At 38.0% G+C, this 16,583-nt stretch overlaps 1 protein-coding gene across 6 annotated transcripts in view; it reads left to right on the forward strand.

Annotated features, from left to right (window-relative positions):
• Nucleotides 1-8,768: 8,768 nt before the first annotated feature.
• LOC135109061 (nitric oxide-associated protein 1-like) overlaps nt 8,769-16,583 on the forward strand; it is an 83,514-nt gene continuing 75,699 nt past the window's right edge. For 2 of the 6 annotated variants that reach the window (XR_010272565.1, XM_064020080.1), the window contains exon 1: nt 8,769-8,922. The gene's annotated coding sequence lies outside the window, so the exon portion shown is untranslated. Of the gene's footprint in view, nt 9,082-16,583 lie in introns of all 6 variants that reach the window. The other 4 variants (XR_010272564.1, XM_064020083.1, XM_064020079.1 and 1 more) reach the window with 4 other exon arrangements.

Here is a 16,583-nt window from a genome sequence, read left to right on the forward strand (position 1 = left end):
ATAATGACCACAAAAAATGGTGGGTAATCATACCCCTCACACGAGCCAGGCGGTGGCGGCCACTAATGATGCCAAGTTGATTATTGCCATCATGATGCCACAGAGGTAGTGGTCATCTCTTACTAACAGAGAGCGCGAAAAGCGGCCAAAAAAGTACTGGATGCATCCCATAGTTAGCCACAGACTGCTGGGTACACTTCATTTGTTAGCCACAGACTAATACGTGGATCATTCTACACGTTGTAGTCTGATGAACTGGAAGAGTATCCTGCATATTTTTTTTTCATTTTTATTATTATTATTATTATTATTATTATTATTATTATTATTATTATTATTACTTCAGGATGTGACTGGAAAGTCATGAAAACTTTGTGACAATACCTGGAGCAGATACAACACAGCAGGACATCAACATGAGAAAATGTGTGCCAGTAGAAGAAAAAGAAAGGATATCTGTGGTCTGAAATCAAGGTAAGGATAAAAAGGAGCGATATAAATTCGCTTTACATTATTCAAGATTCTACTTGAAATTGCGTTATACAGAATAATGAAGACAATCTGTCGACATTTCTTCTCAGAAAAGTATGACTACTGTACTACATATCATTCTTGACACGTAAATATACTCAGTACTGTATAATTCATAAAAAAAAATGTTCCGTCTTCACTGAGCATCAATTTCGAAAACTTCCAACATAAACAAATTCAGTTAGATTATATAATCAGTGAAGGCAGTGAGTGACAGGGTGGTGGCGGATACCGGAAGTGGCCCCTGTGCGTCTCCTACTATCTAAAACAGTGATTCACTGTGTGTGCAGCGGTACACTAGTGTCCTGCCATTATTTCCTTGGTATGCCGCGAAAATTTGGGTGGGATTTTCATTTGTGTGCATAATATAATGAAACTATTGTAAATTGTATTCTATATTTATCAAGGGTGACTAATTATATATATATATATATATATAGAGAGAGAGAGAGAGAGAGAGGGAGGGGAATTACGCAAGGGCGCATGTATAGGATCAATGAGGTGTGGAAAACGAGGGAAGAAAGGAAAAAAATTAATGAGGCGTGAGCCAGTCCTCCCGCGGCCTCGCTGCACAAGACTTTCTTCTTTCTCTCACCCCTATTATGTCCACCTCTCTAATGCAAGAGTTAACCAGTATTCTCATTCATCCCTTTCTCTGGTAAACTCTGGAACTCCCTACCTGCTTCTGTATTTCCACCTTCTTATCACTTGAATTCCTTCAAGAGGAAGGTTTCAATACACTTATCCTTCAATTTTTGACTACCGCTTTGGACCCTTTTCTGGGACTGGCATCTCAGTGGGCTTTTTTTTTATTGTATTTTTCTTGCCTTTGGCCAGTGTCCCTCCTACATAAATAAAAAAAAAAAGTCAAAAACTACACACTACCCTGTAACTAATTTACTTTCAAGAGAGGAGTAGCAATTCACGTCAGCAACTAACAAACCCAAGCCGACTGGCAATCTTTTTTTTTTTTACTTTTTTTTTGTCGCTGTTGGGTAATCTCCTTTATGCTAAAAAAAAAATTATATATATATATATATATATATATATATATATATATATATATATATATATATATATATATATATATATATATATATATATATATATATATATATATATATATATATATATATATATATATATAAAATAGTAAATCTTGTTATCTGTTCCAGTCTCTTACAGCAGAAACATGTCATCAAGGAAAGGAGGAGAAAGAGAACGAGAAGGACGAGAAGGAGGAACAAGAAGAAAATAAAAGAGGAAAAAGATGATAATGATGAGGAGGAGGAGCAGGAGAATGATGATGGTGATGCTAATATCCGATCTGAAACGAATGATGAACTGTGTGTATGTGTGTGTGTGTGTGTGTGTGTGTGTGTGTGTGTGTGTGTGTGTGTGTGTGTGTGTGTGTGTGTGTGTGTGTGTGTGTGTGTGTGTGTGTGTGTGTGTGTGTGTGTGTGTGTGTGTGCGTGTGTGTGTGTGTGAACAGGCTAACTTTCAGTCGAACAGAAAATCTATACGGTTCACGTTCGATAGCTTCACCCGAGAATAGTTTATAGATTGAGAGAGAGAGAGAGAGAGAGAGAGAGAGAGAGACTTAAAACATGGTCAGGTCACTAAATAAACTAATACGAGTAAACAACCTGCTTTCATGGTCAAAGGACAGATCTTGAGAAACACGCTTCTCTGTGTTTTAAAAGCACGAGAGACAAGCCTGCTCCCATCCACTCTTTCCTTAACTCCCAGGACCAAAGCGCCCTCACCTAGCGAGATTTCGAGGACAACATTCTTATCCCACACAGCTCTCGGCAGTATCGATCAACTTCCGTAATTAATGCCATCTGCAAGCGTCCCTTATACTTCTTGAAAGACTATATATATATATATATATATATATATATATATATATATATATATATATATATATATATATATATATATATATATATATATATATATATATATATATATATATATATATATATATATATATATATAATGATAGATGAATTCATGTAAATGAACCAATTAAGGAAACATCCCAACCAGCGGTATGTATTTCTGAGGTCATGCTATTATGATTTGTGCTGGTGTCCAGCACAAAAAGACGATGTACGAAAAGTAAGACGGCAGCAATAGGAAAACTGCATGACAGATCAGAAAATATTTGTTTGAAAATATAAATATAGGAGAAACAATAACGGCAATCCTCAGATTTTGGATAAAATAAAAGAAAATTAAAAGACAAAGGCAAATGATTAGTGAATGACTTGGATAGTGAAAAGAAAAGTCAAGACAGGCAAGGATGAACTGAGTTTGATGTGTGCACCGACCTGGAATGGCGTTCACAAGACAAGGAGATAAGGCATTAAATCAATCTCGGTTAACAATAGTTAAAATGTTAATTATTATGATCTCTTTAGTGACACTGCCTATCGAGACACATTTTTTTTCTAATCTAAAGGGGATGCAGACGAAAGCTTGTCAAACAGATATTTCCAGATTTCTCTATAGTACATTGCCCAATACAGCTCTGGAAAATAGCTCAATAAATTTGGTCCCAAAGTCGCAGAGAAAACACATTTTCAGACAGCAGATCATATAAGTTCATACCACGAAAAGCAGTTGAAAGAGTAAAGATAATTATTAATAATAATTTCGGTCACTATTAGCTTTCAGACGTTATTCCGTTTACCTAGACTTTTATTTATCTTTGCAAATTTCTGGTTGTTTTTTTCTTAAGAAAACCTGTCGCAAGTTAGTTCTTATATATAAAACTAAAAAAAGAAATGTAAAACGAAGTAAACTGACTAACTAAATTAATCAATGCAACCTTACTTTTAATCCCGTGGCGTAATACTAATTTCTGAACCATGTAAAGCGCTGACCTCTTAGGAAACTATTTGTGCGGGATTGTAATTTCTGCTTCTCTGCTGACGTCCTGTATCTGTTTTCTGTTATCGTAAGTGAAAACAACATGAAAGGAAATACAATTCTAAAGCATATCTACTAAAACCTCTCCGATGCGAGACAACGGAGATAACTACCTCACCGCTGGATTAATTAAATATTTTATCGGGCAGGAAGAGAGCTTCTAGGCATACGAGAAAGCCACACTACTTTGCAGTAGTGTGGTGAATACAGTGAAACCGCGAAGTTTCATATAACTTGGCAGTGTGTGCTCGTTAAGAATCGTGAATCCTGGCTGGAAGAATGAATGGCATGGACCGTAATGTCGCTCCTTAAACAATGCCTTTCTCTATCTTCTTAAACTTATTTGCAATGCGTTGTGTCGCACTTAATTAAGACATGTACGACATGTATTAGGCTTATGCATATAAGAGACGTTCAGAACTGTACATGCACTTTCAGCATTCAACACATCTACTATGACGTACTCGAACGCATTTAGACCTGGAGAGAGAGAGAGAGAAAAAAAAAAAAAACTACGAGCCAAAGGATATGAATGGATCCAGCAATAATCCTCCCTCAAACAACCATTCTACGGGTACACATAGCTTTTCCGATTAAATTAAACGAACTGGTGTGTGTGTGTGTGTGTGTGTGTGTGTGTGTGTGTGTGTGATTCATCTACGGTCGTCGGCCGTAGCCCAGCCATTCCCCTACGGAAAGAGCTCAGAGTTCACAGTGACCGATCTTCGGGTAGAACTGAGACCACTGACACACCACTCACCGGGACCGGTGTGACAGCGAGGTCACAACCCCTCGGGTTACATCCCGTACCTCATTGCTGCTAGATGAACAGGGGCTACACATGAAGAGCCTCGCCCATTTGCCTCGCCGCGCCCGGGATTCGAACCCGGGCCTTTTTGGTTGTGAGCCGAGCGTGATAATCATTACACACACACACACACACACACGTTGTATGTGTGTGTGTGTGGGTTCTGAATTTAATGTTGTCCAGAGCTATGTTAGGAATAATGTAGCCGCACCGGCTGGGCATCAATTGGCTCTCAGGTGATCTGTTTTACTGATCACACCCATCATCGTAGGATCGAGGAAAGGCAGTTCTCTCTGACACGTTTATTGATGAGGTAGGCATGACCTGGCTCATCAATAAACGTGTCAGGGAGAACTGCCTTTCCTCGACCCTACGATGATGGGTGTGATCAGTAAAACAGATCACCTGAGAGCCAATTGATGCCCAGCCGGTGCGGCTACAAATAATGTTCATGAAAATAAACCACGTTGTCGTCTTCCTTCTTCATATCAACAGATCAGTGATTAAGTTCAGTTTTCAGCTGCGAAGTTAAGAATCTTACTAACATTAAGTTCTTGAGGATGAATTTCCTGCGAACTATTACAGTACTCACGGAAACGACGAAGTGGAGAGAGAGCAACGAACTTCAGAACATGAGGAGAAGTGACAAGCAGGCGCCTCTGGATCGAAGAGCTGCTGGAGGTTGACTGACAGGCTACTCGTGTGCTAGGATGCCGGAGGGACAGGAAAGCTCTGCCGTGCCGACTGCGTGATGCAGACCATGCGTGACATTCCTTTCGTATTAAAAATGCTGAGATGCAGAAATGAGTATTTGATAGAGAGGAGTGGGGGTGGACTGAAGTCGCATTAACTATATGGCATATGGTGTAGATTTGTATTTTATATTAAGTGCTTTCTTAATTCTCAACACGAGATCTTCATTTTGATATAGCTACCTCCTTAGTTCCAATAATGTTTTACTCAACTTGCACTGGACATTGGCGCAACTGAAGCGGGTATGTTTGATTCATATGCGATGATGTCTTGACTCAGTAATTTACTGAGTTATCTTTACAAAAACATGAAAGATCATATTTTACCGGAGAAAAACGCACAAAGAATGAGACAAAATCCAACGTAGTCTTCGTCTCCTCGTAATGTTCTCAAAAATAGGTATACGTGATCTTTGTGATGCTTTTGAAATAAGCAAAATTGGCTAATGTCCAGTTTAGCAACTAACTCCATATAGCGGACGAAACTATTTTTGTAAATGAGTTTTAATGCATTTTTTTTTTTTTTTTTTTATAATCTACCATCACTTTCTGTCACTCTGTTGTCATTTGCCCCATACTCCCCTAAACATAAGGAACAGAGGGTAAATATTAAGAGTCGCTCGGCCATATTTCCTATTTTTTTCGATTAAAGTAGTCTAAAGCTAAAACAGATAAAATAGAGCTAAAATAGAGCCAAATACTGCCTCTTACCACCAAATACAAATAGGGAACTCCATTACTGCTGCTATTCTTGTTGTTGTGATGGCCGCCATGTTCTTGATCCTGCTCGTGCTGGCAGCATCCTAACCTAACTAAACCTAACCTGACCAAACTATACCTAACCTAACTAAATCTAATTTAAGCTAACTGAACCTAACCTAACTAAACCTAACTAACAAAATCTAACCTAAATAGATTGGTAAATAAGAAATAGAGCCAAAAAGCCAATAAATTTTCAAAAATCGCTGACCGCGTTATTATTAATTTGTGATTATATATATATATATATATATATATATATATATATATATATATATATATATATATATATATATATATATATATATATATATATATATATATACTCAACATGAGCTCTAGCCAATGAGATACGTTACGAAAGTAGAAGTGAGTTTGTGGTGATTCTGAACAAATACCGCAAATTTAACCACACGTTATCTCTGCAATGTTTTTAAACCACCATCAACCTTAACCATAGCATCTCACCTAGCTCTCACTCATATTCTGACCATCTTGGAGATACGCCCAACATTCTTGACCTTTTCCTGATCTCTAACCCTTCTGCTTATGCTGTTACCCTCTCCTCTCCATTGGGGTCCTCCGATTACAATCTTACATTCGTATCTTGTCCTATCGCTCCAATCCCTCCTCAGGATCCCCCTAAGCGAAGAGCCTCTGGCGTTTTGCCTTTGCTAGTTGGAGGGACCTGAGTAGGTATCTTGCTGCTTTTCCTTGGAATGACTACTGCTTCCGTGTCAGAGAACCGTCTTTGTGTGCCGAGCGCATAACAGAGGTGACAGTGTCTGGCATGGAGACGTACTTTCTTCACTCTTTTTCTCGACCTAAACCTTCCAAACCTTCCAGCATGTTCTTGTGCTATACATGATAGAGAGGTGGCCCACAAAAGGTACTTGAGCCTTCCACCACCAGAATCTCATGCATTTTATATTTCTGCCCGAAACCATGCCAAGTCTGTTCTCCAACTAGACAAAAACTCCTTCATTAATAGTGTCAAAATCTTTCAAGATCTAACTCCCTCGTGACTTCTGGCATCTAGCCAAAAAATATCTCCAATAACTTTGCTTCTTCTTTCCTTCCTTAATTTCAACAAGGTGGCACCACTGCTATCACATCTATCTCTAAAGCTGAACTCTTCGCTCAAACCTTTACTATAAACACTACCTTGGATGATTCAGAGCTTGTTCTTCCCTCTCCTCCACCCTCTGACTACTTCATGCTACCTATTAAAATTCTTCGCAATGATGTTTTCCATACTCTCGCTGGCCTAAACACTCGGAAGGCTTATAGACCTGATGGGATCCCTCATATTGCTCTCCAAAATTGCGCCTCCGTGCCTAGTCAAACTTTTTCAACTATCTGTCAACATCTATCTTTCTTTCTTGCTGGAAATTTGCCTACATTCAACCTATCCTAAAAAAGGGTGACCGTTCTAATCCCTCAAACTACCGTCCTATTGCATTAACTTCCTGCCTATCTAAAGTTTTTGAGTCTATCCTCAACGGGAAGATTCTTAAACATCTACCACTTCACAACCAATGTTATAAACTTAGGCTATTAGTGCCGTGTCATTAGGGATCCTAATCGCCAGTATGGGTTCCGTCAAAGTCGTCTACTCCATGGTGATCTTCCGGCTTTCCTTACTGAGTCTTGGTGATTCTTTTTTAGAGATTTTGGTGAAACTTTTGCTGTTGCCTTAGACATATCAGAAGCTTTTGATAGAGTCTGGCACAAAGCTTTGATTTCCAAACTAGCCTCCTACGGTTTCTATCCTTCTTTCTGTAACTTCATCTCAAGCTTCCTTTCTGACCCTTCTATTGCTGCTGTGGTAGACGATCACTGCTCTTCTAAATCTCCGCCAATTTTTCTCACCCCCATCCTCCTGCTGCTAGCTCTGAACAAGGGCCTCCATGTATGGAGTATGCTTCACATGTCTGGAGGGTTCCACTCATACCACTCTTTTAGACAGGGTGGAATCAAAAGCTTTTCGTTTCGTCAACTCCTCTCCTCTAACTGACTGTCTTCATTCTCATTCTCATCGCCGCAGTGGTGCATTTCTAGCTATCTTCTACCGCTATTTTCATGCTAACTGCTTTTCTGATCTTGCTAACTGCATGCCTCCCCTTCTCCCGCGTCCTCAATGCACAAGATGTTCTTTCTCTCACCCTTATTCTGTCCACCTCTCTAATACAAGAGTTAACCATTATTCTCAATCATTCATTTCTTTCGCTTGTAAACTCTGGAACTCCCTGCCTGTTTCTGTATTTCCACATTCCTATGACTTGAATTCCTTCATGAGGGAGGTTTCAAGACACTTATCCTTCAGTTTTTAACTAAGCTTCGGACCCTATTCGGGGACTGCCATCTCAGTGAGTTTTTTTTTTTTTTTTTTTGTATTGGATTTTTGTTGTACTTGGCCGGTGTCCCTCTTACATAAAAAAAATAAATAAATAAATAAATAAATAGATAAAATAAAATAGAAATAAGTAAAGCTAGAAGAAGCAGCCGTCAGTCCTACACGTGCATGACTATTCCTATAGAAAACATGCCTGCCTATTTCCACCTGTGTTCTCAAAATGAGTGCTAGATGAATGTTATAAACTTAGGCTATTAGTGCCGTGTCATTAGGGATCCTAATAGAAGATTAAACAAATGACAAATGGAAATAGCTACAATGTTTCATGCAGGGACGGCCATGTATAGGACTAATGGCTTCTTGCAGTTTCCATTATTTACTTATGTTCTTATATTACCAGACCTAGATTAAGTCCCATATATGAAAGCGCGGCAGAGTACAAAGACTTGAAGCGGTTATCACATTGGGCTATATTTCCTCCAACCTTCAATTATTATTAATTAGCGGTACCGCTCACTCGCAACACTTTCTCCTCCGAAAGTTGGAGCAGATTTGCAGCGAACAGCTTTCGAGAAGGAATATGGTGTACGAAAATTCGAAGTCAAATGAAATTTGTGTCCCAGTGTAATAACCACTTAGCCAGCGAGAAGGGAATGATTATCATAGTCCCTCCTTGACAGGCTTAGTTTTCTGTCCTCCGGTGTAAACATTGCCCTGAGCCTGAGTGGACACGTGCTGAAACAGCAGCAGCACTCGAGGTGTTCTCATAGCAATATTCTGTAAGTCACTGGTGTGTCTCTATGGTGAAAATGTATACAACAGAAAGCAGATACACATGCCTCCAGGGTTAAATATTGACGCACCCGTGCCTGTAGTGAATGAAATTCTTAATATTATGGGCCAAATTGATCTGCTGAAGTAGGTGTAAGAAAGAAAAGGTGAGTAAGAATGACAGCTGTCTGGATTATATATATATATATATATATATATATATATATATATATATATATATATATATATATATATATATATATATATATATGATAAATTTATAGTTTAAGCCAATGTCCCCCAATCTCTACCCACGGCCCACGGCGTTATTATTAATTTCCGACAAGTAGTGTAATCATTAGAAATGATGTGAATAGTGAGAAGAACAAAATGAGGTAGGTTATTACCACGTAGTGTGTAATGGCTTAAACTATGATAAAACCCTAACCTAACCTAACCTAACCTAACAACTGAAGTTCAGGCAACAATAAACCATTTATGTTTACCTGTGGACTTAGAAAAAGTTGAGAGCGCTGTGCATTCCCAGGCCTATTGTGGCGTTATTATTAATTTCCGACAAGTAGTGTAATCATTAGAAATGATGTGAATAGTGAGAAGAACAAAATGAGGTAGGTTATTACCACGTAGTGTGTAATGGCTTAAACTATAATAAAACCACATATATATATATATATATATATATATATATATATATATATATATATATATATATATATATATATATATATATATGGTAATTCTTAAGAAATACACCTCCACACATATCTTATTAATCTTTTCCCCTCTCCCCCAACAAGCTTGAGGGCACGTGGGGAATCGGGTTTTTTTTGGGGGGGGGGACATAAAAGACCGATAAATGGACTTTGAAAATATAGGGAAATTTCCCTAGAATAAAAAAAATTGGGGTAAAATTTAAGTTTTAACCAATACGCCAGAATAATTATATACCTAACCTAACCGGGGGGACTGTGCACCCCCTGGACCCCCCCTAAGGTTACTAATCTAACCTATGCTTTTAACCTAACCTAACCTAACCTAACCTATGCTTTTAACCTAACCTAACCAGGGGGGCTGTGCTCCCCCTGGACACCCCCCCATAGACTTAGGAGTATGCGCAAAAGCACCCTGCTTGTAAACCAACGTACGAATGCACGCAGTGTAACTTCAGCACGGACAGGTAAGCAGGACAGATCTCGGGAATACTGGAGAAACTTTAACATTGTATTGTAACCTTAATATCAACGAGCAATCAGTAAAACCTTTACAGACATGTAGCTATACTACTTACACTTCTTGAAAGCACACCTTATTGAAAATAATCTTGGGTGCATTGTTCTTAAGAATTACCATATACGTATATATATATATATATATATATATATATATATATATATATATATATATATATATATATATATATATATATATATGCTGTCTGGGATTTTATATTAGGACATGTAGGATATTTTTACTATCATGATTGCTTGCTTTTTGTTTAGCTGTACCACTAGCTTGCTTTAAACATTACATACTTAAATACATAAAGAAACTTTTTCCTGAATATAACCTGCTGAAATGGTGATGCATCTTATATGCCATCAAATACAGTATATATTTTAGCATTAACCAATACTTAAATTATTTTATACAACCTGATCAATGTAATGTATAATATGCCAATGACAATAGGATTTTTTTTCATGGGAATGGATTAATCATTTTACCTCTATATCTTATGGGAAAAATTTATTTGGTATATGTCTTGTTTGGTGTATGTCTTAGGATCTGGAATGGATTAAGGACATATCCCATGGTAGCAATGTACTGGCAATTTTTTTTTTTTAATTAGTAGGCCTGCAGCCATCCTCTGTAAACTATTTTCTTCCCTTTAATATGTTTTTGTAATGTCAATAGCATTCTGAATAAAGTTAATTTTATCTCTGACCTGATTCATGAGCAGAATATTGATATCTATGGTAGTACTGAGACCTGGCTGCTTCCAGATGTTTCAGACTTTTATTTCCATTAATCAATACAACATAATTTGCACAGATACCATGAACTCTGTTCACAAACACAGGATCTGTCTCTATGTGGTATTAAAAGGGCATGGAACAGAGGAAAATATAAACAGATCAACAAACTTTTCCAAGATACTGACTGGGAGTTTGAGTTCCTTCTTCCAAGTAGTTCCATGCATACAGAAAAAGCAAAAGTCATTGCCCTGTTAATAGAACCCATCAAGTTGCCTAGTGGTCAGCTGACTGGTGATTGTATGTCAATGTCCAAGGCATTTGCTGATTATTTTTCTTGTCTACACTACTGATTATTTATCCTCACAATATCCCCATCAGTTCTTTGAAGGATCACTGTGTAGTGTAGACATGAGACTAGACAACATTGCCCAAAAGCTTGCTGCTCTGGATACAACAAGCTCTAGTATGGGTCCTGATGGATTCCACCCTCATCTTTTGAAGTCTTGTCCTCCCCAAGCCAAACTCCTATATATAATCTTTGAGTTATTCAATCTCTTATGTCAGGTACAATGCCATCTGACAGGAAGAAATTCAGCATAATACTGCTATTTAAGAAAGGTTCACATTACATTCTTCTTTTACAAACCAATCAGCTTAACATCTGTCTGCTGCAAAACAATGGAGGATACCATACCAGATAATTTATATCAGTACCTTGAGACCAATGGTTTGCTCTCAGACTGCCAGTTTGTCTTTAGATCTGGCAGAGCTATTAATAACCAGTTGCTACTTACATATAATGATGTGACTTCATGGTATGACTCTATTTATACAGCTGATATAGTTATGTTTGATTTCTCCAAAGTTTTTGATGTTGTAAGTCATTTTGTATTGCTTAAAAAACTATCTCAATTAGGCATCAGTGGTCCTTTGCTTGGCTGAACTGAAGATTTGCTCACTGGTAGAACTGTGTCTCATTATATAGTGTTGTAAGCAGTTGCAGGAAGGTGATGAGTGGAGTTCATCAAGGGTACATATTGGGACCATTCTTGTTTCTTATTTAGCTATGTTAATTTCTTGTCATCCTATATTCACTGTAACTGCAAATGTTTTGCAGATGACAAAAAACTTTATCTGAGAATTTGTCACAATTCCAACAACTGAATAGTTAGTGATATTAGCAGCAGAGAGACAGACACAATGGGGAGTTTTCAGAACTTGTGGTTGTCACCAGGTGGCAGCACAGACACAAACTCTTCTCTCACATACAAGCAATATCAGATATACCTACAGTGTTATTCTATTTACATGAAGATGCAATGGGCTTATATAATATATTTTTCTACGTAATCCCTTCTAAGTAGTAACACAAGTAAAATCAAACTCTTTTCATGAACAAATATATATAAGTTGATTTTCTAGTGAATCAGCATTTAGATTTATTTGGTCATCTTAAGATTTCCAAAATGTATACACTCTTGATTGGAAACGTCTTAATCTAGACGACAGTAAACATAAAGGCAACATGTCTGTGACAGTCAAAAGTCCAAATTACATAGTTCTCCTTCCTAGTTTATGGAAACGGCAATTTTAATAAGAAAATTGGCAACTCGAGTGTCCTGGCGATAGTAATGCTGTATCTCTAACCAAAACTAACACTTGACTCGGCCACGCTGGTTGAACTTAAGAAACACGTTGTTGGACAAGAAGTTGAGTGTTGCTGTGGTGCCCATCTCCACCACAAAACTGGTGAAAAAGTTTCCTGTACTCCTCTCCTGTCACTCAAGGATCACCTGAGAGATGTTTGTTTTGGTTCTCGATTACTTTGCCTTCTCGCTTGCTTCGTGAGAGGGATGCTAAAATCCCCACAAAAAAAACTAGAGCCATATATCACGATGTTACTGAGTAGGTTGTCATACTATATAGTACAGTGTGATTTTTTATCTTTTTCATTGTCTAAATTAATAGTTTTTATACTTGTAATATGCTTTATTTAAGATAATGCTAGCAGTTTACTCGATAATCACACAAAAAAATAATTAATTTGACCACTTTCTCTCAATATTATCCATACCAGATATTGAAAAGTCGATACATCATTTCAATAGTATCATGATGATCAGTGTTCTATGCATCTTTACGCACCTGGGATTTACTACAAGAATATTTTAGCTCTCTTTCCTACAGTTAGATGAGCAGCAACGACATCTAGCAGTTTAGTTCCTAAAACTCCCCATTAATGCTATTGTCAAGTCTTGGGAACTTCATTTAAACCAAGCAAAATATGTTACCCTTAGCTGTCAGTGGTGTCACCTCTCGGCATAATGTTGGGTCTCTCCAAAGCTATAATTTTCATGGCAATGAGCTGAGTGTCATTGATTGTCACAAAGACCTTGGCATTTACACTGATAGCACTATGTGACTCCATACACATGTCAGGTTAACAGTTCATAAAGCTGCTGTAATAACAACTTATTACAGTCTAATGTATGTTGCTCCAAGAATTTTATGTAACTCTATTCAAATCACACATAAGACCTATGCTTGGGTATGGATCTTGTGTATGGAACACTGGTTACACCTGTGATCTGAAACTACTGGAGTCTGTGCAGTCTATCTGTAACTAGCAAACTGATGTTTGCAGATCTACCATACAGTCAATGTTTGGTACATTTAAATCTGCTCTGTACTCTGTCAAAGGGAGATTGTTGAGAGCTTACTTCATAAAAGTGTGAAAAATATTCCATCCCCAATACAGTATTTCACCTGATTTCTTCCAAATGGCTCCCTACTCTGGCATCAGTCAACTCAACACAACCTTCCAGACAACTATCCCCTCTTCAGTTACACTCAACTGTCCCCCTCTTCTACACTGAACATCCTCAGTCTGTCCTTTTCTTATAATCTGAACTGGAAACTTCACATCTCATCTCTAGCTAAAACAGCTTCTATGAAGTTAGGCGTTCTGAGTCATCTCCGCCAGTTTTTCTCATCCCCCCCCCAGCTGTTAACTCTGTACAAGAGTCTTTTCTGTCCATGTATGAAGTATGCTTCACATGTCTGGTGGGGTTCCACTCATACCACTCTTTTAGACAAGGTAAAAGTTTTCGTCTCATCAACTCCCCTCCTCTGAATGACTGTCTTCAGCCTCTTTCTCATCGCTGCATTGTTGCATCTGTAGCTAACTTCTACTGCTATTTTCATGCTAACTGCTCTTCAGATCTTGCTAAGTGCATGCCTCCCCTCCTCCCGTGGCCTTGCTGCACAAGACTTTCTTTTTCTCACCCGTATTCTGTCCACCTCTCTACTGCAAGAGTTAACCAGTATTCTCAGTCATTCATCCCTTTCTCTGGTAAACTCTGGAACTCCCTGCCTACTTCTGTATTTCCACCTTCCTATGACTTGAACTCCTTAAAGAGGGAGGTTTCAAGACATTTATCCTCCAGTTTTTGACTACCGCCTCAGATTCTATTTGGGGGTTGCACTTTCCTCGACCTCCCTCAGCAATGCTCATCTAACCAAACTTAACCTATCATACAGGATTGGATTTAGGGAATTTTGGGGAGAAGTGCCCGTGTCTATTTTGAAAACTAAGGATTTTCCATGGAAACTCAGAGAGATAAAGTTTCTTAGAATCCAGTAAGGTATGCAAATATCACATTTCCAATGTTGTAGAGTATAATGGTGTAAATAAAAAATAATACCCTAATCTAACCTAATATTGCACCAGCATACCACACTAACACAAATGATTTGGAAGTACTCTCAAAATAAGATGTACAGATCCCTGGGTTTCCCACTGTAGCACAGGAAAAAGTTGAGTAGACTCAAATCACAATCTGTGCACCTGCTTGACACCATGATGAAGATAGAACTGACATGGCAACATGGTCAGCACCCCTGCTGCCTTCCCTACTCTCACAGAGGACTACACATGGACTAACTCCAAACTACACATGCCATCTGAATTAGTAGTAATATGTGCAGTACAAATGTCGCACATAAAGCTTTATTTGATTGCATATTAATATGACAATTAATATGCTTCCAGAGTAACAAAAATATCAGTCAATAATACAATGGTGAATAAAATACCTGCTACGGGACTAGTTTTTGTGGCAACATAATGCAGTCACAGTACCCGCATACCAACATATTAACAATCATGCAGTATTGACTGGGCCAGTGCAGGGTCAAGCAGAAAAATGAGAGTGAGGAAATTGAGATACATTTTGAAAATTAGTTTCCAATTTTTTTTTTGGGGGGGGAGGAAAAGCAGCCAAGGACAACAAAAAATCCCCTCCAAAAAAAGAGAGAAAACAAAAAAAAAAGGCCCAATGAAATGCATATCCAAAGAGGGTTCAAAGTGGTAATCAAAAACTGAAGCATAAGCATCTTGAAACCTCCCTCCTGAAGGAGTTCAAGTCATAAGAAGGTGGAAATACAGAAGCAGGCAGGGTGTTCCTGAGTTTACCAGAGAAAGAGATGAATGATTGAGAATACTAGTTAATTCTTGCATTAGAGAGGTGGACAGCATAGGGAAGATAGGAGGGAGATGTTATTGTTTGGAAGGAGAGTCAACTTTCCTAGAATTCATGGTTAATAAATCTACTAAAAATTTATGTGAAAACAAAATCACATGAAAATTCAGAGTTATAGTGCAGATTGTTCCTTGAATGAGATAAACAAGGGTAGTGTGCGGTGTCATGATTCATTTTGATCCATACAAGTTCTAACACACGAGTCATATTCCAAACAAAGGTTGTATATCAAGCAAATTTTTTGGCATCCAAACAGGACATATACCAAGGTACCACTGTACCAGTTGTCGGCTTGTGACCCCTATCATCACTTTCAGGCCTGGCTCCTTAAGAATCATAACCTGTGGCACCTTGGTGGTTATTGTGTTCTGTATGTGGTGACCTTTGTGTTCATCTGGTTAGGAGAATTTGTCTCTGGGAATATGTTAAGTCTCTGCTTGTGGAAATGTCTTTAAAATGGGTCTTACACAAGTTTTTGGCATTATCTAGTAGACTACTTTGTGTTTCATCATTGGTAATCTTAACCTTGTACAATTTCTTTTCTTTCTTAATACAAACATCTGTGAACTCCACTGAGTGACCAATAAGGTTGTTACTAATGTGGTTGAAAGCACCATTGACTTCACCAACATTATCAACACCCAGACCTCTGATAATGATAAAAGGATTTTCTCTTCCTTTTCTCTTCCCTCTCTCTCATTTCCTCTGATCTGTGTGCATATATCATCACTGGAGATGGGTAAGTTGCTATGAGGGGCATCTAGATTCTCTATTTGGGTGGGAAGATTTATATACAGAGTAGCGAAGGTAAGAAATGAAATGAGGAAAGATGTTGAAGTAGCAATAGTAAAGGACCAAAACGGAGACATTCTTATGATGGAAGAGAACATAAAAAGAAGATGGCAGGAATATTTCTCAAACCTGTTAAACATGGAAAATGAATATGAAGAACTGAATGAAGCATTACCAGTGGAAGGGCCAATACCCAACTTAAGTAGAAGGGAAGTGGATAAAGCCATAAAGAAGGGAAAGGCTAACAAGGCAGGAGGAAAATCTGAAGTAACAATAGAAATTATTAAAGCACTGGGAGAGTTTAGAGTGGAGTGGACATACTCATTGTTAGAAAAGATT

This window comes from Scylla paramamosain, chromosome 18 (genome assembly GCF_035594125.1).
Source record: "Scylla paramamosain isolate STU-SP2022 chromosome 18, ASM3559412v1, whole genome shotgun sequence".
NCBI classification, from domain to species: domain Eukaryota; kingdom Metazoa; phylum Arthropoda; class Malacostraca; order Decapoda; family Portunidae; genus Scylla; species Scylla paramamosain.